This window comes from Pongo pygmaeus, chromosome 3 (genome assembly GCF_028885625.2).
Source record: "Pongo pygmaeus isolate AG05252 chromosome 3, NHGRI_mPonPyg2-v2.0_pri, whole genome shotgun sequence".
NCBI classification, from domain to species: domain Eukaryota; kingdom Metazoa; phylum Chordata; class Mammalia; order Primates; family Hominidae; genus Pongo; species Pongo pygmaeus.
In genome coordinates, this window is record NC_072376.2 from 48,202,008 (window position 1) to 48,229,954 (window position 27,947).

The window sequence follows — 27,947 nt, forward strand, 5'->3', positions numbered from 1 at the left end:
CTAAAGTGTCTCTAACAGATAGGTTAGGGAAGAAAACACAGCCTCAAAAAAAAACCAAAAATCTATCAATTTGTTCATTATAGTTCATAAAGTGTTGGGATTATGAAACCACCAAAAATCCTTACGAATCATTTAGTCTAATTCACCCATTTCAGACACAAAAACTGGGTCTACCAAGGCTAATTAACTGGCATTCAAGAAAACTATGCAATTAATGATTAGAACTAGGGCTAAAATGTATCCCAATTTTCACTCTATCTATCTGCCTTTCATCTTTATCTAATACCACAGTTTCCATTTGGTAACTTACTTCTCTATTATGCTAAATGTCATTATATATTTTCATTCTTAAACAGTAGGCATTGGTCGACTGGCTCAAAATGAGCCTATTTCAATCATTTTCTTTTAAAGGTCTCCCATTTCTGCTCAATTTTACTCTCCCCTCACTACCCCTATGTGTTCTGAGTAAATCTCAGAGTTGCCTAGAAAACTTGTTGGCTAACTGACATCTATGCTTCTAAAAAAAAGTCAGAATATGAAAAGGCACACATAGTGCTATGCTATAAAAAGAAGAGCTGGCATTGCACACCTCTCTTATCATTTCCATGAATGTATACATAATTTACAATTGCCAAGAAGTAGGAGGATATTCTTCAACAAATGGGCTCAAAATCCCTAAATAGGTAAGACAGTAACAAGATAAACTATCTCAGCCTTACAATAAGGGACTATAGAGTACAAATAAGGCACATAAAGTGCACAGGCATAAAGTTGTTCACGTGTTTATATTCTTTATAAACATGCATGTTCTGTGCACAGAATGTAATATGTAAAAAATGTTTTGAGGTCTCGAAAAATCTGATGTTTTTTCCACTTTGAGATTTGATTTAGAAAAAATTAGCAAAAAGTGCAGGTATTAACTCATATATAAAAAGGAAAGAAGGCCTAGAAAAGAGGAAATATACATGTCCTTACCACTTAGAAATGGTTGTTGAGGCACAGAGTTTGTAGAAAAGACACCAAGTTTGGAAAGGATCCATCTAGAAGCTTTTTTGATCTGGAGCTTGTACTTTACAGGCACTCAAGTGGGCACACTGGTACAAAGCAGTAGTGAGTGAGTCACCGCGTGTGAAGCAGAATATGGAATGTTCTAGGCTGGAAGATTAAAAAATAGGAAATATGGTTATTACTAACAGCTATGCTTACAACATGTTAACATTTTAGCAGCTTCCATATATCACTAATCAAAAGTCTGCAAGTTCCTCAAAGGTTAAACATCATCCAGCAATTCCACACCCAGGTATATATTCCAGAGAAATGAAAACATACCCATACAAAAATATGTATACAAATGTTCATAGCAGCATTATTTGTAATGACCAAAAGGCAGAAACAACCTAAATGTCATCAATTGATGAACAGATAAATAAAATGTGGTATATCCACAATGGAATATTACCTTGCCATGAAAAGGAATAAAGTACTGATACATGCTATAACATGGATGAATCTTAAAAAAAAATTATGCTAACTGAAAGAAGCCACTCACAAAAGGCCACGTAGTATATGATCCCATTTATATGAAATGTCCATAATAGGCAAATCTAACAAAGAGAAAACAGGTAAGTGGTTGCCTAGGGCCAGGAGACAAAAGATAGGTGGTGACTATTAATGGGTACAGGGTTTCTTTCAGAGGGTGATGAAAATGTTCTAAAAATCTATTATAGTAATGGTTTCACAATTCTGTGAATATAAAAAAGGCTCTAACTGTACACTTTATTTATTTGAAAAGGGGTTTGACTCTGTCACCTAGGCTGGAGTGCAATGATGCAATTATAGCTCACTGCAGCCTCAAACTCCTGTGTTCAAGCAATCCTCCTGCCTCAGCCTCCAGAGTACCTAGAAGTACAGGAGCATGCCACCATGTCCGACTAATTTTTTAATTTTTTTGTAGAGATGGGGTCTTGCTCTGTTGCCCAGACCAGTCTCTATTTCCTGGCCTCAAGTGTTCCTCCTCCCTCACCTTCCAAAGTACTGGGATCTCAGGCATGAGCTACCACGCACAGCCTTAAATTGTACATTTTCAATTGGTGACTTGCACGGCATGTGAATTATACCTCAATAAAGCTGCTACTTTTTAAAAACTACAGTCTATAACTTCCTAACTACTAACCAATATCTGACATATTATTCTACATCACTTTATAACTCCATATAATGAGAAAAACATTGAATTCAGTGATAAAACCAGATTATTGGCAATCCTAAAACCATAGACAAGCAACAAGTTCTGAGCTTCAATTTCCTTGTAGGGGAAAGGGGAGTCCTCTCTGGTACACCATCTTATTTTTCTCCCAATAACAGAGTTGCATCCTAGAGTAAATTGTGTTCATTCTAAAATCAGTTTGTGTCTGTTGTATTTACTATAATTACATAGTTTAGTTGCATATTACATCAAAAATGAGTGCAAAAACAAAATGCTTTGTCTCTAAACATTAATCATGTAATTTAATTAAGGCAAGCCACTTTAAAAACATTTTAAAGAAAATGTCTTGGCTATACATCAAAAGACTGGTGAAATATAAGCATTCATACAGGTATAAAATATTTAAGGTATGTATCTTTCTTTCTCATTTTAAACAAATATTCTATTTAGCCAACCCAACTGCAGGTATATTATACAGCCAATATTGTTTAAGAGAACTTCTACTCTATACGTTAGTTGTATAAAAGATGAACATAAGTACACTACTATTATTCCACGTCACACTCTAAAGCGTGAAAATTGACCCTATTACATTTGAATTCTCTCTTACAGAGGTTGAAACTTCTCTACTCTTCAAGTCCCCAGGACCACTACAATCCCATACTCTCTACAGACACCTTCATCTGCTTTAACTGAAAAAGGTTGCCCAATGTCAACCCTTCAAATTCAAGATTGCTAAAGTCCCTCCTTCTTGTGCTCATAGGCTCTATGTGTGAAGCATTTTTTTTTCACTCTCTCTCAGAATCCTCCCTTTTCAGCTAATCCTACATCTGACCTACATATTCAGGTGACCATTATGCTCCCCCAACACACAAAAAAAGTGTTACTTACACTCATGCTCCATAGACTCCTCCCTTCCACTTCATTTCCACTTACATTTGTGCTTCTCCCTTCTCACCTCTCAACTTACTCCTGAACTATCAGCCATTTGCACTCTGACCCCAACTACTTCCTAATGACTGCAAAAGAATTCCGAGCAGTCACTCTAACTGATCTTTGGCCTCCCCTCTCTCACTATTCCAATGCATCTCAGATATTGCTTCCTAGCGCATAACTCTGATCACAAAACCCCCAGGCTTGGTAATTCCATGGTGTCTCCCAGTGCCTACAGAAAACAGTTCAGGAATTCATTAACCTCATCAAGATTCTAATGGAAGAGACTAAATTGCCAGCCCATCTCCCGAATGTTATCCAGACTTCAGTCAGGCTGAACTCTTTGCTCTGTGCAAATATATCCCATGCCTTCCTACACACAGATCTAATGCATGCTTTATTCCATCTGGAATGCCCTCCCTTCGTTTCTATGTATTGAAATTCCTCTAAAATCATTTTTAAAGTAGAAAGTCACTTACCACTCAGAGCCTCATGTTTCTCAACTATAAAATGAGAATAACACCTTCAAGGCTGCTATATAAAGATGACAAACCATTATTAGTATCAAGTATTGTTAAGCATAAACAGAATAATTGCTGGTAGATAATACTCAACAAATGTTATTACTCTTGTTCATTAATGACAATTAAGTGCCCAATAAATATAAATTGACAAAACAAAACAATAGAAATATCTTTTCCAGCACACTGTGCTCTTTGCTCACCAATCAACTGTTTAAGGTTTGACACCTCTGGAAGTTAAGATGATAAAAATTCCTAATAACGTTTTCATTTTTTGGGACTCTCACATAGATTCATGATGCAAGAACAACCACCCTCTATTTCATGATTTCGTCAGGAACAACTTGATTCACTGATATCTACCAAAATGGGAAGAGTAGAGCAAAGTAATAATTTTATCACTTACTTTTTTTAAAAATTGCACTAAAGGCTGGGTGTGGTGGCTCACGCTTGTAATCCCAGCACTTTGGGAGGCTGAGGTGAGCGGATCACGAGGTCAGGAGATCAAGACCATCCTGGCCAACGTGGTGAAACCCCATCCCTACTAAAAATACAAAAATTAGCTGGGTGTGGTGGCGTGCACCTGTAATCCCAGCTACTCGGGAGGCTGAGGCAGGAGAATGGCTTGAACCTAGGAGGTGGAGATTGGAGTGAGCCAAGATCGTGCCACTGCACTCCAGCTGGTGACACAGAGAGACTCCATCTCAAAAAACAAAAAAAAAAAATCAGTAAAATACGTGTAATTTACCATCTTAACCATTTTAAATTGTATATTAAGGCTGGGCACGGTGGCTCACGCCTGTAATCCCAGCACTTTGGGAGACCGAGGTGGGGAGATCACGAGGTCAGGAGTTCAAGACTAGCCTGGCCAACATGACAAAAGCACTCTCTACTAAAAATACAAAAAAATTAGTCAGGCATGGTGGCATGCACCTGTAATCCCAGCTACTCAGGAGGCTGAGGCAGGAGAACTGCTTGAACCCACGAGGTGGAGGTTGCAGTGAGCTGAGATCACGCCACTTCACTCCAGGCCTGGGCAACAAAGCAAGACTCCGTCTCAAAAAATAAAATAAATAAATAAATAAAATTAAAATTTTAAAAAGGTGTACATTAAATATATTCACACTGTTGGGCAACCATCACCACCACCCATCTCCAGAACTCTTTTCATCTTACAAAAGTGAAACTCTATACCCATTACAGTCAACCCCATTCTCTCTGTCACAACCTGACAGTCACCATTCTACTTTCTGTCTCTATGGGCCTGACTACTCTAGGTACCTTATGTAAGTAAAATCATACAATATTTGTTCTTTTGTAACTGGTTTATTTCACTAAGTGTGATGTCCTCAAGATTCATCTATGTTGTTATTTACTGTTTCCGTAAGAACTCCAAAACCACACAGGGACATAGTTTAAACATACTCTAGCTAAGGTAGATTCTATGGCACTACACCACAGATTTGGAACACTCAAATTACAGAAAGAAAGGGAAAGGGAAAATAGCAGTACTTGATAATTAGGTATGTTGCCAGTTACTCTGCTAGGTACATTTCACACAGAACTTATTAAGTCCAAACAACTCTAAGGAGCTAGATGATTATCATTCCCAACTGACAAATGAGAAAAAGGTTCAGAAGAACACACAATAGCAAGTACGCCTCCCACGTCACTATCCTATTTCCATTTTGTTTTCATTATAGAACTCATCACTATCTAACATATGCTTGGTTTTATATACTTATTTAATTCCTTATTGCCTTTCTCCCTAACTAGAACGTAAACACCTGTGGCCATTGTATCCTCTAACCAGCCCAGAATCAGAGAGGTAGAGAGTGGAGGGGCAGGAATGGGGAAGTACAAAACAAGTAATGTTATAAGGAAAATGTGCCACGTGTGCACACTATATGTAGATTTTTTTTTTTTTTTAATGGTTGAGATTGGCTGGGCATGGTGGCTCACACCTGTAATCCCAGTACTTTGGGAGGCCAAGGCAGGATCAGCTGAGCCCAAGAGTTTGAGACCAGCCTGGCAACAAAGGGAGACCCCATCTCTATAAGAAATAAAATAAATTTAAAAATAAAAGGTGGAAGTCATTACACTAGTGGAAGGGTCACATTTTTACAACAAAATTGTGTCTATGATATACACAGCTTAAAACTTGAACACCTTATCATCTCTAGCTGTTCTGAGATTCTTGCTTCCATACATACACTTGAGATGGAGTCTCACTCTGTCACCCAGGCGGGAGTGCTGTGGTGAAATCATGGCTCACTGCAACTTCTGCCTCCCTGGTTCAAGCAATTCTCCCTGTCTCAGCCTCCCGAGTAGCTGGAATTACAGGCACCCGCCACCACACCGGGCTAATTTATGTGTTTTAGTAGAGATGAGGTTTCACCATGTTGGCCAGGCTGGTCTTGAACTCCTGACCTCAGGTGATCCACCTGCTTCGGACTCCCAAAGTGCTGGGATTACAGGTGTGAGCCACTGCACCCAGCCCATATGTACGTTTCTTAGATGCTCAGAAATGGGGAGGCTTTTTTATGGACAAAGATACATTTAGGTGGGTTTTTGTTCTGGTTTTTGGAGTGGGAAGTTGGGTGAAAGGGTAGAAGATAAAATTCCTTGGTCTCCAGTGAGCCCAAATTCTATTATTATATCCTTGTCTTCTATGAATTTTTGCTGTTTTTAATCAAACTTTACCCGAGGAATTGTTCTCTGCCTTCTGGCTAAGATCAAGGGTAGTGCCTGAGGACTTTACTACTAAGGGTGAATTAACAATGGGAAGCAGATACTAAGCTGCGATAGTCTACTTACACCATAAATATATGCTCACTAGAACAGTAACTATATTTACCAAAATACAGATTTCCTTCCTCTGCTTCAGAATAAAAGTGAATATTCCTACTACCATGCATTGCTACATTTTCTGTTAACATTTGTTAAAACCTTTTATTAAAACCCAAGAAATTAATGACTGAATACACACTACTTTCTCAAGCTATATTTTCCCATAATTTATATTAATAGCAACTACCTCTACAATTAGAGAAATCTGAAATGTTATGATGAGAAATCAGGATTTCTAAGGGCTTTCACTGAATAAATCCTCACTTGTAACATGTCTACATTTCCCATTAACTTATTGTTTTCATAATTTCTTCTGATCACAGTACAAAAAATGTTAGTCATAAAAGGAGTACTGTGTTCACAAAATAATGTTATCTTCACTGATGTAACAAAAAGTCAGTGGTTTCCTTTTTGTGGTAAACAATGGGCCTTGGGAAGCACATTCCCTGTTAAATGTCTTTTACATTTTTTATACACAATTGGTTCAACTTCCTAATAATCACCATTTACCAGAAATGTGAAAGATAAAAATCATCATGATACACAATAAGACTAAGCAAGCCAAAAGGAGAAAAATAAAATTATAATGGCTCACTGAGGACAGTGGAGTAGAAAATACTTCCAGCTTACACCAATTATCTCTTAATATTACCTTTTTAAACTGAGAATATCAGTTTCACAGTGACAAAAATCTCACATCTTTTTTTCTCTCCTCCTAAGGGATCATGCCATCAGCAAATTCAACTATCCTCCTGGACATCTAAAGGACCTCAAACCTAACAGGTTTTTTTGTTTTGTTTTTGAGACAGGATCTTGCTTTGTCACCCAAGCTGGAGTGCAGTGGTGTGATCACAGCTCACTGCAGCCTCGACCTCCTTGGCTCAAGCAATCCTCCCACCTTAGCCTCCTGAGTAGCTGCAACTAAAGGCATATGGCACCATGCCTGGCTAATTTTTGTATTTTTAGTAGAGACAGAGTCTCACCATGTTGCCCAGCCTGGTCTCGAATGCCTGGCCTCAAGCAATCCACCCAGCTCAGCCTCCCAGAGTGCTGGGATTACAGCCATGAGCCACTGTTCCCAGCCTTAACTCTTAATATACCAAAATCTTTGCCTGCTCCCAGTCTTGCTCCTTACTAAACTCCTTACTAAATAATACCATCCTTATTTTAGTTGCTAATGCCAAAAACCTAGCAGTCACATGTATTTCCTTTCTTTCCTTCACACCCCCACATCTAATCCAACAACAAGTTCTGTCAACCCTATATTCAAAATACTGTATATCCTAACTCAGACCATTTATCTCCAAATCCACTGCTGCCACTCTAGACAGAACCACCATAATCTCTGCCCAATTCAAGGAGACTCTTAGCTGATGATACTCCTGCATCTCCTCATTTCCCATTTCTCCATATAGTAACCAGAATGATCTTTTAAAAATAGAAACAGCCAGGCATGGTAGCTCACACCTGTAATCGCAATACTTTGGGAGGCCAAGGCAGGAGGATTGTTTGAATCCAGGAGTTTGAGACCAGCCCAGGCAATATAGCAAGACCCCAACTCTACAAAAAAAAAAAATAATAATAATAATAATAATAAAAAAAATTAGGTGGATGTGGTGGCACACACCTGTAATCCCAGCTACTTGGGAGGTTGAGACAGGAGGGTTGCTTGAGCCCAGGAGGTCCAGACGTTAGTAAGCCATGATCCTGCCACTGTAATCCAGCCTGGGAGACACAGCAAGACCCCATCTCAAAAAATAAATTGAAATTAAAATTAAAATTTAAAAATAAATGGAATATAAATGTATTCACTCCACCAATACTCAAAGTCCTCCACTAGTTTTACATAAAATACAGGGGAAAAAGTTCATGGTCAAACATCTCTGACTTTTCCTTTCCCCTATTCCAGCCACACTGGTTTTCCTGCTATCCCTCAAACTCAAGTTTATTTCCACGTTGGGCCTGTGCGCTTGCTAACCCCTCTGCCTGGAAAGCTTTTCCCCTGGGCATGGCTTGCTCCCTCCCTTCTTTGTTCAGATCATTGCAAATACTACCCCCCAAAGAGGACTCCCCACATACCCTATCTAAAATAACGGACATCATCACTCTCTAAGCAAACTTAATTTCTCATCATAGAGTTTATCATCCAATATTTGTTTACTGTTTGTCTACCTGACTAAAAGGCAAGCTCCAGGAGTTGGGTGGGGGGGGGGCTGTCTTGTGGATATTTATAATCCCCAACATCATCTCCTGGGTCACAGGAACTCAATAAACATTTGTTGACTAAACAAACGGTGCCCATGATAATAAATGACAAGCATCAAAGAAAAACACCAATATGCAAACTTTCAAACAGTTTATTCAATAAAATGCATATTAACAACTTCATAAATTTCCATCGTGCTGCCTTTAGAGGACTTTAGAGTAGGGTAGAATAATAGGGAAAGGGAGGGAAACTTGTTGCCTTCAGCACATAAATCCAATATATTTGAATATTTTATTTTACATCCATGTTGAGATGGAACCTAATGTCTCCAAAAAATAACAAATTTGAAACGGTTTTTATTCCTGTTAAATACTGGAATCAAACTTTATCCAAACAAGCTTAAAAGGAGAAGCAATATTCAGATGATAACCTAAGAATACACATTTGACTTAGCTCCCTGTTCCATTATCCTTCAAGATGATTAAATCAGTATAAAAGAGAAAATTCAAGCATCATCAGAAATTAGACAGGGGTCTCACCCTTCACCTGAAACTTCTGAATTTTCACAAAGGTATTTTGACATGAGACAAAAGAGAATCAATCTGCCCTTACATCAGCCATATCTGCTGTGCTCCACTCCAAGAGCCTGCCTGCCAGTCTACTCCACTAAGGTGAGGCCTAGAAGAAAATGGCCCACACTTAATTGCTCCCCTCCATCAAATTCTCTGCACTAAATACCAACTGCAATCTTCAACAGACTCCGTCTATCCTCTGAGAGAAAGAGAGAATACAATCTCGTGTCAAGCTCTGATGCAGCCTGTGCTATTTATCGACACTAAATAAAGTGGACAACCGTACCCCCTTACCCAGGTTTCATTTTTCAAGGTTTCAGTTAACCTCAGTCTGAAAATATTAAATGGAAAATTTCAGAAATAAACAATTCATAAGTTTTAAATAGCACATCATTCTCAGTAGCGTGATGAAATGTCACGCTGTCCTGCTCCATCCTGCCCACCCGGGACATGAATTATCCCTTTGTCCAGTGTGTCCACATCCACACTGTCTACGCTACCCACCCTCTAGTCACTTAGGAGCAGTCTCAGTTATCAGATCCACTGTCGCAGTATCACAGTGCTTGTGTTCAAGTAACCTTTATTTTACTTAACAGTGGTCCAAAAGCACAAGAGTAGTGATGCTGGCATATTGTTATAATTGTTCTATCTTATTAATTATTGTTGTTAATCTCTTACTGTGCCTAATTTAGGAATTAAACTTTATCAGAGGTATGTATGTATGGGAAAAAACGTAGTATATGTAGGATTTGGCACTATCTGAGGTTTCAGGCTTCCACTGGGGTCTTGGAACACATCTACTGAGGATAAGGGGAAACTACTACAGAGGAAAAAAATCACCAATCTTATGACACGAATTGGCAAATACAGAGGACTGGTGAAATTCTCAGAATTTCAGAGATAATGACCTTGAAATTCTTAACAAAGATGTGAAAGGCAAAACTACTTGCTTTTCTAAGATATAAGTTCTTTTTGTAGGGGTAGGTGGTGAGGTGGTCAGGCTTACCAAACCAGCACCTGCAATCAGGGTTAGAGATGATAAGACACTTTCAAGAAAACACGAAGCAAGTAATCAGAAAAATAAAGATACAGAGGCCATTAACAACATTATCCATTTTCCCTTCTCCTTCTGGGCATAATGAAGAATTTTACTTTCCTTTTCCCTGTTGAAGTTAGACACAGTCATGTGACTTCTGTTGGTCAATGAAATGTGAGAAGTGACCTATAAACTTCCACAGATGCGGCTGGGTACAGTGGCTCAAGCCTGTAATCCCAGTACTTTGGGAGGCCGAGGTGGGTGGATCACCTGAGGTCAGGAATTTGAGACCAGCCTGGCCAACATGATGAAACCCTGTCTCTACTAAAAACACAAAAATTAGCCAGGCATGGTGGCGGCGTATGCCTGTAATCCCAGCTACTAGTGAGGCTGAGGCATGAGAATTGCTTGAACCCAGGAGGCGGAGGTTGCAGTGAGCCAAGATCATGCCACAGCAGTCCAGTCTGGGCGACAGAGCGAGACTCCATCTCCCAAACAAACAAACAAACAAAAAACTTCCACAGATGCATTTAATTGTTGGACTCTGACCCTCTCTCTTCTGCTGTCTCAGTAACTGATGACTCATAGTGCCTTTACAGGAAAGACAACTTTCCCTGAAAGGTACAAACTTGATATGAGTGAGAAATAATAATCTTTGTGTTTTAAGCGACTGATAATTGCAGGATTATTTTCTTATTGCAGCATAAGCTAACCTACCTTGACTAGTATATTAGTTATTTGAAAATTCCAATAAAATTATCAAAATTCAGCAAACAAGAAAATCTGACAGGGGCAGGTAGTTTAAGAGATGGACAGAAAAACATACAACTATGACATCAATAGTGAGAAACAGATGATAACTACAGAAATAAAGGTTTTTTTTTTAATGGAATGCGCTTTTGGAATCAGTAATCTCATCTCAATTTTTAAAGATTTTTAAATAGCAGGCTACCTCTGCAAGGATGCACTAAAACTTATAATACTGCTTGCCTCCAGAAAAGAATACTGTATAGCAACTTAAAAAAAAATGGGAAGAAGAGACTTCTGGTTTCTGATCTGACCTGAAAGAAGCTTGGAAGTCATCACTCCAAAATAAGTAAAAAGCTGAACAAATTGAAAAAAAAAAAAACCAACAACTAATCTTAGCTCCTTAAAAGAAATGACGTCATAAGGCAAACTACTGCTCCCAAAATTGGAGGGACATACAGAAGGATACAGAGAATCACAACTTACCGTAGTAGAAACCCATGAGCAGAAAGGTTGAGGGAACCAGTGCAAGGGAAGAAAAACCTGACCTGTAACTGACAAATTGTTGACAAGAAAAACCTGACCTGTAATGGACAAATCAGTGTAAGAAAAGTCTGAGAGTCAAAAACTCTAGGGAACCCAGTCAGAAGGGGCCTATCGCACTTTGTCTGACTTTTACCTCCAGGAGCTTGACGTAAATTCTCGCAGTGAATATCAGAAAAATCTCCCCCTACTTCCAACAGAGAGGAAAAACAACCATTTTGAAATACACCACAACATTCTGTTTTTAACAAGGCTTGCCCTCAGGAGAAACTATTTAGCCAGAGACTAACTTGCTAACTACCCCTAACTAACTTGGGGGTAGGTTAATACCTAATCCCAGTCAGCCTTAGCCTTCCATGTGGAGGAAAAGAAATACCTAACTCTAGGCAGTTCTAGCCTTCCATGTGGGAGACAGGAAATACCCAACTCTAGCCTACTCTAACTATACTGTCCCACCTAAGGGAGTAAGCGTACTGAGAAGCACTTGTGAAGTTGATAATCCAGAGGCACAGCCTCACTAAAAGATTGAGATCTAATCAGAGGACTATAGAAGACTTCCCCTTCCTCCACACCTTACCACCACATTATAAAACCCTATATTAAACAGTTCCTTTTACACAGTACATCATGTCCAGCTACAAAGAAAAAATTACAAGGCATACTAAAAGGCAAATAACATAGTTTGAAAAGACAGAGCAAGCATCGGAACAAGACTCAGATATGGCAAGACATTGGAACTATCAGATCAGGAACTGAAAACAACTCTGGTTAATATGCTAAGAGCTCTAATCAATAAAGCAGATGACATAGCAAAAAAATATATATCTGAGATTGAAGATATCTCAATAATAACCTCAAAAACTGGAAAGCAAAGAGTAAAGAGTGGGGAAAAAAAAAACAGAGGACAAAACACAAAACTCAAGAACTGTGGGACAATTACAAAGAGCGTAACGTGTGAAATGGGAGTACCAGAAGGAAAGGAGAGGAACAGAAGAAATACTTAAAATAATGACTGAGAATTTCCCCCAAATTAATGTCAGATATCAAACCAGATACCCAGGAAGCTAAGAGAACACCAAGCAGGAGAGATGCTGAAAAAACAAAAAAAGCAAACAAAAAACCTACACTTAGACATGCCAAATCACATGCAACTACAGAAAATCTAAGATAAAGACAAAATCCTGAAAGAAGCCAGAAGATAAAAACACCACACCTATAGAAGAACAAAGATAAGATTTACGTCCCTAGAATTTCTCCCCAGAAACCATGAAAGTAAGAAGAGGGGGTTGCTTCCAAGATGGACAAATAGGAACAGCTCTGGTCTGCAGCTCCCAGCGAGATCAACGCAGAAGACGGGTGATTTCTGCATTTCCAACTGAGGTACCTGGTACATCTCATTGGGACTGGTTGGACAGTGGGTGCAGCCCATGGAGGGCAAGCCGAGGCAGGGCAGGTCATCGCCTCACCTGGGAAGTGCAAGTGGTCAGGGGATTTCCCTTTCCTAGCCAAGGGAAGCCGTGAGTGACTGTACCTGGAGGCGCAGTACACTCTTGCCTAAATACTGTGCTTTTCCCACAGTCTTCGCAACTGGCAGACCAGGAGATCCCCTCCCATGCCTGGCTCAGCAGGTCCCATGCCCACGGAGCCTTGCTTGCTGCTAGCGCAGCAGTCTGAGACCGACCTGGGATGTGGGAGTTTGGTGAGGGGAGGGGCATCTGCCACTGCTGACACTTGAGGTGGTTCTATGCTCACAGTGTAAACAAAGTGGCAAGGAAGCTCAAACTGGGTGGAGCCCACCACAGCTCAGCAAGGCCTACTGCCTCTCTAGATTCCACATCTGGGGACAGGCCATATCTGAATAAAAGGCAGCAGACAGCTTCTCCAGACTTAAACGTCCCTGTCTGACAGCTCTGAAGACAGCAGCTGTTCTCCCAGCATGGTGTTCAAGCTCTGATAATGGACAGACTGCCTCCTCAAATGGGTCCCTGACCCCCGTGTAGCCTGACTGGAAGACACCTCTCAGTAGGGACCAACAGACACCTCATACAGGCAGGTGCCTCTCTGGGACGAAGCTTCTAGAGGAAGGATCAGGCAGCAATATTTGCTGTTCTGCAGCCTCCGCTGGTGAAACCCAGGCAAACAGGGTCTGGAGCGGACCTCCAGCAAACTCCAACAGACCTGCAGCTGAGGGGCCTATTAGAAGGAAAACTAATAAACAGAAAGGAAGAGCATCAACATCAACAAAAAAGATATACACACCAAAACCCCATCCGTAGGTCACCAACATCAAAGACCAAAGGTAGATAAAACCACAAAGATGGAGAGAAGCCACAGCAGAAAGGCTGAAAAGTCCAAAAACCAGAATGCCTCTTCTTATCCAAAGGAACACAACTCCTCGCCACCAAGGGAACAAAACTGGACAGAGAATGAGTTTGACCAATTGACAGAGGTAGGCTTCAGAAGGTCAGTAATAACAAACTTCTCTGAGCATGTTCTAACCCATCGCAAGGAAGCTACAAACTTTGAAAAAAGGTTAGATGAATGGCTAATTAGAATAACCAATGTAGAGATGAGCTTAAACGACCTGATGGAGCTGAAAACCACAGTACAAGAACTTCATGAAGCATACACAAGCTTCAATAGCTGAGTCAATCAAGTGGAAGAAAGCATATCAGTGACTGAAGATCAAATTAATGAAATAAAGTGAGAAGACAAAATTAGAGAAAAAAAGAGTGGAAAGAAACGAACAAAACCTCCAAGAAAATATGGGACTATGCGAAAAGACCAAATCTGCGTTTGATTGGTGTATCTGAAAGTGATGGGTAGAAGGAAACCAAGTTAGAAAACACTCTTCAGGATATTATCCAGGAGAACTTTCCCAACCTAGCAAGGCAGGGCAATCAAATTCAGAAAATACAGAGAACACCACAAAGATACTCCTCGAAAAGATCAACCCCAAGACACATAATTGTCAGATTCACCAAGGTTGAAATGAAGGAAAAAATGTTAAGGGCAGCCAGAGAGAAAGGCTGGGTTACCCACAAAGGGAAGCCCATCAGAATAACAGTGGATCTCTCTGAGGAAACCCTACAAGCCAGAAGAGAGTGGGGGCCAATCAACAACCTTAAAGAAAAGAATTTTTAACCCAGAATTTCATATCCAGCCAAACTAAGCTTCATAAGTGAAGGAGAAATAAAATCCTTTACAGAGAAGCAAATACTGAGAGATTTTGTCACCACCAAGCCTGCCTTACAACAGCTCCTGAAGGAATCACTAAACACTAAATACCAGCCACTGCAAAAACATGCCAAATTGGAAAGACCGTCAATGCTATGAAGAAACTCCATCAATTAACAGGCCAAATAACCAGCTAACATCATAATGACAGGATCAAATTCACACATAACAATATTAACTTTAGATGTAAATGGGCTAAATGCCCCAATTAAAAGACAAAGACTGGCAAATTGGAAAAGAGACAAGACCCATCAGTGTGCCGTATTCAGGAGACCCACATCATGTGCAAAGACACACACAGGCTCAAAATAAAGGGATGGAGGAAGATCTACCAAGCAAATGGAAAGCAAAAAAAAAAAAAAAAAAAAAAAAAATAGCAGGGGTTGCAGTCCTGGTCTCTGATAAAACAGACTTTAAACAAACAAAGATCAAAAGAAACAAAGTAATGGTAAAGAGATCAATTCAACAAGAAGAGTTAAGTATCGTAAATATATATGCACCCAATACATCAGCACCCAGATTCAAAAAGCAAGTTCTTAGAGACCTATCAAGAGACTGAAGACTCCCACACAATAATAATGGGAAATAAGAGTGGACACAAACAAATGGAAAAACATTCGATGCTCATGGATAGGAAGAATCAATATCATGAAAATGTCCTTACTGCCCAAAGTAATTTATAGATTCAATGCTATCCCCATCAAGCTACCACAGACTTTCTTCACAGAATTGGAAAAAACTGCTTTAAACTTCATATGGAACCAAAAAGAGCCTGCATAGCCAAGACAATCCTGGACAAGAACAAAGCTGGAGGCATCAGGCTACCTGACTTCAAACTACACTACAAGGCTACAGTAACCAAAACAGCATGGTATTGGTACCAAAACAGATATATAGACCAATGGAACAGAACAGAGGCCTCAGAAATAACACCACACATCTACCACCATCTGATCTTTGACAAACCTGACACACACAAGCAATGGGGAAAAGATTCCTTATTTAATAAAGGGTGTTGGGAAAACTGGCTAGCCATATGCAGAAAACTGAAACTGGGCCCCTTCCTTACACTTTGTACAAGAATCAACTCAAGATGGATCAAAGACTTAAACATAAGACCTAGGACCATAAAAATCCTAAAAGAAAACCTGGGCAATACCATTTAGGACATAGGCATGGGCAAAATGTCCAAAACTCCAAAAGCAATGGCAACAGAAGCCAAAATTGACAAATGGGATCTAATCAAACTAAAGAGCTTCTGCAAAGCAAAAGAAACCATCATCAGAGTGAGGCAACCTACATAATGGGAGAAAATTTTTGCAATCTATTCATTTGACAAAGGCCTAATATCCAGAATCTACAAAGAACTTAAACAAATTTACAAGAATAAAGCAAACAACCCCATCAAAAAATGGGCAAAGGATATGAACAGACACTTCTCAAAAGATGACACTTTATGCAGCCAACAGACATTTGAAAAAATGCTCATCATCACTGGTCACTAGAGAAATGCAAATCAAAACCACAATGAGATACCATCTCACGCTAGTTAGAATGGCGATCATTAAAAAGCCAGGACACAATAGATGCTGGAGAGGCTGTGGAAAAAAAGGAACGCTTTTACACTGTTGGTGGAAGTATAAATTAGTTCAACCATTGTGGAAGACAGGGTGGCGATTCCTCAAGGATCTAGAACTAGAAATACCATTTGACCCAACAATCCCATTACTGGGCATGTACCCAAAGGATTATAAATCATTCTACTATAAAGACACATGCACACATATGTTTACTGCAGCACTATTCACAATAGCAAAGACTTGGAACCAACCCAAATGTCCATCAATGATAGACTGCATAAAGAAAATGTGGCACATATACACCATGGAATACTATGCAGCCATAAAAAAGGATGAGTTCATGTCCTTTGCAGGGACATGGATGAAGCTGGAAACCATCATTCTCAGCAAACTATCACAAGAACAGAAAACCAAACATTGCATGTTCTCACTCATAAGTAGGAGTTGAACAATGAGAACACATGGACACAGGGAGGGGAACATCGTACACTGGAACCTGTGGGGGGTGGGGGGCTAGGGGAGAGATAACATTAGAAGAAATACCTAATGTAGGTGATGGGTTGATGTGTGCAGCAAACCACCATGGAACGTGCGTACCTATGAAACAAAACTGCATGTTCTGCACATGTAACCCAGAATTTAAAGTATAAAAATAATTAAAAAAAAAAAGAAAGTAAGTAAGAAGGAAGTGGAATGAAATATTTAAAGTAATGAGAAAAGGCCGGGTGTGGTGGCTCACGCCTGTAATCCCAGCACTTTGGGAGGCTGAGGCAGGTGGATCATCTGAGGTCAGGAGTTTCAGATCAGCCTGGCCAACATGGCGAAACCCCACCTCTACTAAAAATACAAAAATTAGCCAGGCACACTACTCAGGAGGCTGAGGCACAAGAATCGTTTGAACCCTGGAGGCGGAGATTGCAGTAAGCCGAAGATCATGCCACTGCACTCCAGCCTGGGCCACAGAGCGAGACTCTATCACAGAAAAAAAAAAAAAAAAAAAAGAGAGAGAGAGAGGGGACAACCAACACTACAGATTCCATAAACATTAAAAGAATAATAAAGGAATACTATGAACAATGCTTTGCCCACGAATTTGATAACTGAGATTAAATGAGCCAATTCCTTGAAAGCCAATCTACCAAAATTCACACAAGAAGAAATAGGCAATCTTAATTGGCCTACATTATTAAAGAAATTGAATTAATAATAACCTTGCAAAAGAGAAAGCACCAGGCCCAGACACATTCATGGTGAATTCTACCAAACTTTTAAAAAGACATTATACCAATTCTCTACAATTTCTTTCAGAAGATAGAAGCAGAGGAAATACTCCCAAACTCATTCTATGAGGCTAGTATCACCCTAATACCAAAACCAGGGAAAGACATTACAAGAAAACTACACACTAATATCGATCATGAACACAGATGCAATTACCTTCAACAAAATATGAGTATACTAAACCTAACGATGTAATAGAAGAACTATACACTACAACCAAGGTATTTATCCCAGATAGGCAAAGCTGGCTCAACATTTAAAATCAATTAATGTAATTCATCACATGAACAGGCTAATAACAGATGCAGAATAAGCATCTGACAAAATACAACACTCATTCATGATAAAGACTCTCAGTAAATTTAGAGAGAAATTTCCTCAACTTGACAAATAATATCTACAAAAAACCTACTGCTAACATCATTCTTAATGGTGAGAAACTAGAAGCTTTCCCACTTACATAAGGAACAAGACAATGGTGTCCCCTCACTACTCCTTTTCAATATCATACTAGACATCCTAGCTAATGCAATAAAATAAGGAAAGGAAATAAAAAGTATATAGATTGAAAAGGAAGAAATAAAACTGTGTTTGTTCACAGATGACAGGATCATTTATGTAGAAAAGCCAAAAGAATTAACAAAAAAATTACTGGAACCAATAAACAATTATAACAAGCTTGCAGGATACAATGTTAACATACAAAAGCCAACTACTTTCCTATAAACTAACAATGAACACACAGAATTTGACATAACACAATTTACATTAGTACCACAAAATATGAAATACTTAGGTATAAACCTAACAATTTGTGTAAGACCTTTATGAGGAAAACTACAAAACTCTGATTAAAGCAATCAAATAACTAAATAAATACATATTCTATGTTCATGGATAGGAAGACTCAAGCTTTTGTTGTTGTTGTTTCAAAGAGATGGGGTCTCACTCTGTCACCCAGGCTAGAGTGCATGGTGCAATCATTACTCACTGTAACCTCAAGCTCCTGAGCTCAAGTGATCCTCCAGCCTTAGTCTCCCCAGTAGCTGGGACTACAGGAATATGCCACCATACATGGCTAACTTTTTTTTTTTTTTTTTTGGTAGAGACAGGGTCTCGCTATGCTGCCCAGGCTATTCTTTTAACTCCTGGCCTCAAGAAATCCTATTGCCTCTGCCTCCCAAAGCAATGAGATTACAGGTGTGAGCCACCGCCCCCAGACAGGAAGACTCAATATTGTAACAATGTCAGTTATTCCCAACTTGATCTATAGGGTCAATGCAATCTCAATGAAAATTTCAGGAAGTTATTCTGTGAGTATTGACAAACTGATTCCAAAGTTTATGTGGAAAGACAAAAGACTTAGAATAGCCAACACAATATGGAAGAAAAGAACAAGGTTGGAGGACTAACACCGCCCAACCCAACACTTACTATAAAGCAACACTCATCAAGACAAGGGTGAAAGAACAGATAAACAGATCAATGAAACAGAACAGAGAGCCCAGAAATGGATTCACATAAACGTATCAACTGGCTGGGCACGGTGGCTCACGACTGTAATCCCAGCACATTGGGAGGCCCAGGCAGGTGGATCACTTGAGGTCAGGCGTTGAAGACCAGCCTGGCCAACATGGCAAAACCCCGTCTCAACTAAAAATACAAAAATCAGCAGGGCATGGTGGCACGTGCCTGTAATCTCAGCTACTCGGGAGGCTGAGAAAGAAGAATTGCTTGAACCTGGGAGGAGGAGGCTGCAGTGAGCCAAGATTGTGCCACTACACTCCAGCCTGGGTGACAGAGCAAGACTCCGTCTCAAAAAATAAATAAATAAATAAATCAACTAATCTTTGATAATGGAGCAAAGGCAATACAAGGGAGAAAAGATAGCCTTTTGAACAAATTGTGCTGAAACAACTGGACATTCACATGCAAAAAAATAAATAAATAAATCTAAACAGACCTTAAACTCACCACAAAAAAAAAACTCAAAATGAATCACAGACCCAAATCTAAAATACAAAACTTGAAAACTCCTAGAAGAAAACATAGGAGCAACTCTAGCTGACCTTGAATTTGGCAATGACTTTTCAGATATGACACCAAAGGCAGGAAACTGATAAGCTGGTATCACAGTTTGAATGTCTGTCTCCTCCAAAACTCATGTTGAAACTTAATCCTCGATGTGGCAGTACTGAGACACAGGGCCTTTAAGAGGTGACTGGGTCATAAGGGCTGTCACCAAAATTCTTGGATTAATAGATAATGTATTCATGAGTTAATGGATTAATGGGTTATCATGGGAACAGAACTGGTGGTTTTGTAAGTAAGAGACCTGAGCTAGAACACGCAGCCACGTGACACCCTGCACCACCTTGGGACTCTTCAGAGAATTCTCACTAGCAAGAAGGCCCTCATAAGATGCGGTCCCTCAACCTTGGACTTCTCAGCCTCTACAACTGAGAAACAAATTCCTTTTTATTCTACAACTGAGAAACAAATTCCTTTTCTTTATAAATTACCTAGTTTCAGGTAATTTGTTAGAAGCAATAAAAAACAGACTAAGATAGCTGGACTTCATTAAAATTAAAATTTTCTGCTCTGTGAAAGGCACTGTCAAGAGACTGAAAAGAAAAGTCACAGACTGGGAGAAAATATTTGCAAAATCTACATCTGATAAAGTAGCATCCAAAATACATAAAGAACTCTTAAAATTCAACTATAAGAAAACAACATGTTTTGTTTTTTTTGTTTTTTTTTTTTTTTTGAGACGGAGTCTCGCTCTGTCACCCAGGCTGGAATACAGTGACGCGGATCTCTGCTTACTGCAACTTCCACCTCCCAGGTTAAAGTGATTCTCCTGCCTCAGCCTCCTGAGTAGTTGGGACTACAGGTGCGCACCACCATGCCTGGCTAATTTTTGTATTTTCAGTAGAGACAGGGTTTCACCATGTTAGCCAGGCTGGTCTCGAACTCCTGACCTCAGGTGATGTGCCTGTCTCAGCCTCCCAAAGTGCTGGGATTAGAGGGGTGAGCCACCATGCTTGGTCACAACCTGATTTTTTTAAAGGGCCAGACACATCACCAAAGATATACAGATGGCAAACACACATGCAAAGAGATGCTCCATATCATACACTATCAGGGAAATGCAAATTAAAACCACAATGAAATACCACTACACACTTAGTAGAATGGATAAAATCCAGAGCAATGACAAACCAAATGCTGGTGAGGATGTGAGGCAAGAAAAACTGGTGGGAATGCAAAATGAAACAGCCACTTTGGAAGACAGTTTGGTGGTTTTTTACAAAACCAAACATTCTTATCAAACACATCCAGCACTTACTCGTTGTTATTTACTCAAAGGAGATGAAAACATATTTCCACACAAAAGCCTACATATGGATGTTTATAGCAGCATTATTCATAACTGCCAAAATTTGGAAGCAAACAAGACATTGTTCCGTCGGTGAATAGATTTGATGAAAAGAAAAAAAGCAAGCTGTGGTACATCCAGACCATGGAATATTATTTAACACTAAAAGCAAGTATGCCACCAAGCTATAAAAAGCCATGGAGGCCGGGTGTGGTGGCTCACGCCTGTGATCCCAGCACTTCAGGAGGCTGAAGCAGGTAGATTACTTGAGCCCAGGAGTTTGAGACCAGCCTGTGCAACATGGCAAAGACTCATCTTTATTAAAAAAATAGAAAAATGACCAGGCACGGTGGCTCATGACTGTAATCTCAGCACTTTGGGAGGCCGAGGCAGGCGGATCAGGAAGTCAGGAGATTGAGACCATCCTAACTAATACAGTGAAACCCCATCTCTACTAAAAATACAAAAAATTAGCCAGGCTTGGTGGTACATGCCTGTAGTCCCAGCTACTCAGGAGGCTGAGGCAGAAGAACTGCTTCAACCCGGGAGGTGGAAGTTGCAGTCAGCAGAGATTGCACCACTGCACTCCAGCCTGGGCAGCAGAGAGAGTCTGTCTCAAAAAAAAAAAAAAAAAGAAAGAAAAATTAGCCAGGCGTGGTTGGACATGCCTGTAGTCCCAGCCACCTGGAAGCAGGAGGATCACCTGAGCCTAGGAGGTGGAGGTTGCAGTGAACCGAAATGGCGCCACTATACTCCATCCCAGGCGACAGAGCAAGACCCTCTCTCAAAATAATAATAATAATAATAATAATAATAATAATAATAATAATAATAAAGACATGGAGGAAACTTAAGTGCATATTACTAAGTGAAAGAAGCCAGCCAGAAAACTGACTGGCTGATTTCGACTCTATGACATTCTGGAAATGGTAAAACTATAGAGAGAATTAAAACATCAGTAGTTGCAGGGGGGATGAGGGATAAACAGGTGGAGCACAGGGAATTTTTAAGGCAATGAAGCTACTTTTTATACTATAATAGTGGATACATGTCATTAGAAGTTTGTCCACACCCATGGAGTGTACAACACCAAAGAGTGAGCCCTAATGCAAACTGTGGACTCTGGGTAACAATGATGTATCAATATAGCTTCATCAATTGTAGCAAATGTACCCCCCTGGAGGGGGATGTTGACAATGGAGGCTATGCATGTGTGGGAGCAGGGAGGAAATAGGAAGTCTCTGTACCCTCCTCTCAATTTTGCTGTGAACCTGAAACTACTCTGAAAAGTTGTCTTTTTTTAATGAGAAAGAATTTTTTTACTTTATACGTTGTGTACCTTTTAAAGTCTGATGTTAATTTTTAGTAGCATGAAGTTTTACTTAACACACTTTAGAGTCTTCATTTTACTTAACCAATCAGCACATAAAATGCTGTTGACCTTGAAACTGTTCCCTCATTTGGCTTCCAGGACATCACATTGCGTAAGTTTTCCTCCACTGGCCAGTCCTTCTCAATCTTCATTGCTAGTTCTTACTCTCCTAACTTCATCATGTTGGATGCCACAGGACTCAGTCTCTGGACCTCTTTTCTATCTATACTCCAACTTACCCAGCCTCACAGCTCTGAATATCATCTTTATGGTATTTAAAATAGATTGATATTGTCAGTTATTCCCTACTGTAACAGACCAACTCAGGACTGCTATTCATTCTTAGTATTAGTCATGCACTAGCACAATCCAATTCAGGCATTATTCATGCCTGAACAAAATAAAGTGCTCTCAGGTACCACCACTAGCCCCCACAAAACTCCAATCATTAAAACCACACACAATACCAATTTTTTACAGAAATTTCAATTTGCCAAGAGTGATTTTACTTGTCCCACCCTTTTGGAGGGTAATCTGAGATTTTTTATTGTTTTTGTTTTTGTTTTGAGACAGAGTTTGGCTGGAGTGCAATGGTGCAGTCTTGGCTGACTGCAACCTCCACCTCCTGGGGTCAAGTGATTCTCCTGCCTCAACCTCCCAAGTAGCTGGGATTACAGGTGTGCGCCACCACGCCTGGATAATTTTTTTTTTTTTTTTAACTAGAGACAGAGTTTCATCATGTCGATCAGGCTGGTCTCGAACTCCTGACCTCAAGTGATCCACCTGTCTCAGCCTCCCAAAGTGCTGTGATTACAGGTGTGAGCCACCACACTCAGACAATCTGAGATGTTTAAAGGTAGAAAAGTAGAAAGAGAATTGAATTAGGGCAATGCTAATCTATTATGTAATCAAAGGCAGAAAAGTAGAAAGAACACTGAATTTACAAGCCTTTCAACTAAATTCTTATCTAGGTGTTACTTTTCCTAGAAAACCACGTCACACCTAAAAATCACAAATCCAGAATCAGAACTATAACAATTACAAGTGTTTAATAAGTTCAAAGGGGCTTAGAGATGACTTAGCTTGTTTTTTCAAGCTTTTTTGTTTAAATATTAAGCTTCCATATAATAACTCAAGAAAGGAAATCTGATCAAGTTGAACCTCTTGTTTAACAGATAGGGAAACTTACAGCCCAGAAATTGTTTGCCCATGGATAAAGCTCTCACTGGTAATACCAAGACCAGAAAGTAATTCTCCTGTTCCCTAATTCAATGCTCTTTCTACTTTTCTACCTTTAAACATCTCAGTGAATACTTGTGTGATTAATTTTATGTGTCAACCTGGCTAGTCCATGGTACCCACATGTTTGGTCAAACATTATTCTAGATGTTTCTGTCCAGATATTTTTTACATGAGATTAACACTTAAATCAGTAGACTCTGAGTAAAGCAGATTACCCTCCAAAAGGGTGGGTTTCATCCAATCAGTTGAAGGCCCTGATAGAGAAAGACTGACCTTTTCAGAAGGGGGAATTCTGCTAGCAGACTGAATTGCAACTCTTCCCTGGGTCTCCAGCCTACCCCGCAGATTTTTGACTTGTCAAGCCTCCACTATCACCTGGGCCAATTTTTAAAAATTTAACAATTTAACAACTCTCCCTTTCCCTCTGTCTTCCCACCACCCCCATATACATGTATAGATGTGTGTGCACTGCACACACACACACATATTTGGTTCTGTTTCTCTGGAGAACCCTATCACAACCTATGTGAGCATCTAGATGAATTTCTGTAATTAATAGGTCAGTAAATGTATTTACTAAGAATGTTAAGAAAGCCTGTGACCAAATATATAGAAATAATATGAATTAGTAGGGGAGGGGGGTGATTGCTAATGGGTAAGAAATTTCTTTTTGGGGGTGATATAAATGGTCTAAAATTAGACATTGGTGATAGTTACACAACTCTGTAAAAATACTAAAATCCACTGGATTGTATACTTTGCAAAGGTGAATTTTATGGTATATGAATTACAGCTTAATAAAGCTATTATATATTGTTGAAAGGAAGGAGGGGAAGGAGAGAGGAAGAAAAGAAAGAAAGAAAGCCAGTCAGCCTGTGAAACTAAGAGGCATTATAAATGACAAGGAAAAAAATGTCAACTACTTCATAAATTAATATTTACTCTTTTAAAGTCATTGAGTTACACAGGGAACCCCAAAGAAATGCTAGAGAATGGAATCAGAGAAAACCAACAAATAGTTGCATATGCCTGATTTTTTTTCTTTTTCTTAAATCAAAGGCAGCAAAGCAGTTAAATAAAACCTGTGACATCTGAGAGATCAACTATAAACTGCATTAAGGAGAAATGTCTCAGTTAACAGTGACATGTGAAACCAAACTACAGAACTAAAATCTTTCATTTGGGATAACTTTAACTTTTAAAAATCCTTCCCATACTTAGTCAAATCACAGGAATCATTTCAAACAACAAAAAGTTTCTATTGTATTTACCATATTTGCGCTATTTGCAAAGATTAAAATATGTTTATTATGAAATCCTCAATATCTCCCACCCATAATATAGTGTGAACTTAAGTGATAGGCACTCAATATGAAAAACAGATTTTTAAAAAAAGAATACGATATGAATAGTGCTTCTGTGTACAAAGAAGGCGGCAAAGGATAATAGATGTCCCAGTAAATTATGATCACATTGAGAAATTCAGTATAGCTAGAACAAATTGTGCATTTGTAGGGATTGGCAAGAAATAAGGTCAAAAAGCTAGGCTGGAATTTGGATAGATAGTCCAAGAGGGCTTTTAATCAGCAGAGCAAAATCATCAGAATTGAGTTTTAGAAACATATATACAGTGGCTGTTGGTGGGACTGTAAACTAGTTCAACCATTGTGGAAGACAGTGTGGTGACTCCTCAAGGATCTAGAACTAGAAATACTATTTGACCCAGTAATCCCATTACTGGGCATATACCCAAAGGATTATAAATCATGCTGCTATAAAGACACATGCATACATATGTTTACTGCGGCACTATTCACAATAGGAAAGACTTGGAACCAACCTAAATGTCCAACAATAGACTGGATTAAGAAAATGTGGTATATATACACCATGGAATACTATGCAGCCATAAAAAAGGATGAGTTCATGTCCTTTGTAGGGACATGGATGAAACTGGAAACCATCATTCTCAGCAAACTATCGCAAGGACAAAAAACCAAACACCGCATGTTCTCACTCACAGGTGGGAACTGAACAATGAGAACACTTGGACACAGGGTGGGGAACATCACACACCGGGACCTATCGTGGGGTGGGGGGAGTGGGGAAGGATAGCATTAGGAGATATACCTAATGTAAATGACGAGTTAATGGGTGCAGCACACCAACATGGCACATGTATACATACATAACAAACCTGCACGTTGTGCACATGTACCCTAGAACTTAAATAATAATAATAAAAAAAGAAATATATATACAGTGGCAGATACTAAAGGAAGAAAGACTTAAGAGAGGACAATAATTATCTAGGTGAAAAATTATAAAGGCCTGCCATAGGACAGTGAGTATGAAATTGAAAAGGAAGGAAAATAGACTGAGACATTTAGAAGATGATTGATTTAAAGATGTCTAGTGCAATGTAGGTACTCAGTATCTTAGAGTAGATAAAAAGATATATACATTGTGGTTAATTGATTTCCATGAGTCCTGAATTAAGTACAATGTCAAAAAGAAAATTTGGAACTACTGGTAAGATATAAGTTCATTAAAAATCACTGAGGAATGTTTCAAATCAATCAAGCACCTCCGTACGTGAACAGCAAAGGCACGTACGTTTGCATTTCCCACAGGATGGGTCACTGTGGTTAGGAGTCGGCACAGCCCTCTTCTCTAAGGATCTGGATTTCTCTACTACTAACTGGTCTATTGACAGGTAGCAGTTGAAGAGTCATGCAGTGGTTTTAAAATAGGTCTGCAGCCAGGCACGGTGGCTCACGTCTGTAATCCCAGCACTTTGGGAGGCTGAGGCAGGCGGATCACGAGGTCAGGAGATCGAGACCATCCTGGCTAACTAAAAATACAAAAAATTAGCCGGGCATGGTGGCGGGTGCCTGTAGTCCCAGCTACTCAGGAGGCTGAGGCAGAAGAATGGTGTGAACCCGGGAGGCGGAGCTTGCAGTGAGCCGAGATCGCACCACTGCACTCCAGCCTGGGCGACAGAGCAAGACTCCGTCTCAAAAAAACAAAAAAACAAAAAAACAAAAAGAAAACAAAACACAAAAAAACAGGTGTGCAAATTCTTCGACACTCTTTCTACCACAAGTTGGATCCATGTCCCCTGACCCTGAGCAGTCTGTGACTGCCTCCACAAACAGAACGTGGCAGAAGTGGTGCCAGCTTCTAAGGCAGGTCAGAAAACGCCACACAGCTACTGCTATGCACGTACCTATGACTGCTGGGATTCTAGCTACTCTGAGGCCACACACCATGTAGAGAGACCACATCAAGAGACACTTAGAAAAGTCCCAGCTGTTTGACTCTTCCCAGGCCAGGTGCTAGACATGTGAATGAAGACCCCAGCCCAAGCCATGGTCTGACCGTAGCTTTGCAAGACAACCCACATGAGAAATGCCTGGCGGGACCTAGGCAACTCTCACATCTGTGAGCAAAATAAATGATTGTTTTGCATTTCTCTGATGGCCAGTGATGGTGAGCATTTTTCCATGTGTTTTTTGGCTGCATAAATGTCTTCTTTTGAGAAGTGTCTGTTCATGTCCTTCGCCCACTTTTTGATGGGGTTGTTTGTTTTTTTTCTTGTAAATTTGTTGGAGTTCATTGTAGATTCTGGATATTAGCCCTTTGTCAGATGAGTAGGTTGCGAAAATTTTCTCCCATTTTGTAGGTTGCCTGTTCACTCTGATGGTAGTTTCCTTTGCTGTGCAGAAGCTCTTGAGTTTAATTAGATCCCATTTGTCAATTTTGGCTTTTGTTGCCATTGCTTTTGGTGTTTTAGACATGAAGTCCTTGCCCATGCCTATGTCCTGAATGGTAATGCCCAGGTTTTCTTCTAGGGTTTTTATGGTTTTAGGTCTAACATTTAAGTCTTTAATCCATCTTGAATTGATTTTTGTATAAGGTGTAAGGAAGGGATCCAGTTTCAGCTTTCTACATATGGCTAGCCAGTTTTCCCAGCACCATTTATTAAATAGGGAATCCTTTCCCCATTTCTTGTTTTTCTCAGGTTTGTCAAAGATCAGATAGTTGTAGATATGTGACATTATTTCTGACGGCTCTGTTCTGTTCCATTGATCTATATCTCTGTTTTGGTACCAGTACCATGCTGTTTTGGTTACTGTAGCCTTGTAGTATAGTTTGAAGTCAGGTAGTGTGATGCCTCCAGCTTTGTTCTTTTGGCTTAGGATTGACTTGGCGATGCGGGCTCTTTTTTGGTTCCATATG

General features: G+C 39.7%; 1 protein-coding gene across 6 annotated transcripts in view; it reads right to left on the bottom strand.

Moving 5' to 3' along the window:
- Positions 1 to 27,947, bottom strand: part of FRYL (FRY like transcription coactivator) — a 276,010-nt gene that overhangs the window by 215,279 nt on the left and 32,784 nt on the right. For 3 of the 6 annotated variants that reach the window (XM_054486854.2, XM_054486849.2, XM_054486852.2), the window contains exons 1-2: positions 8,138 to 8,260; positions 976 to 1,155 (exon numbers count right to left, since the gene is read on the bottom strand). The exons of the other annotated variants lie outside the window; for them this stretch is intronic. The gene's annotated coding sequence lies outside the window, so the exon portion shown is untranslated. Of the gene's footprint in view, positions 1 to 975; positions 1,156 to 8,137; positions 8,261 to 27,947 lie in introns of those variants that run through there. 6 annotated transcript variants of the gene reach the window in all.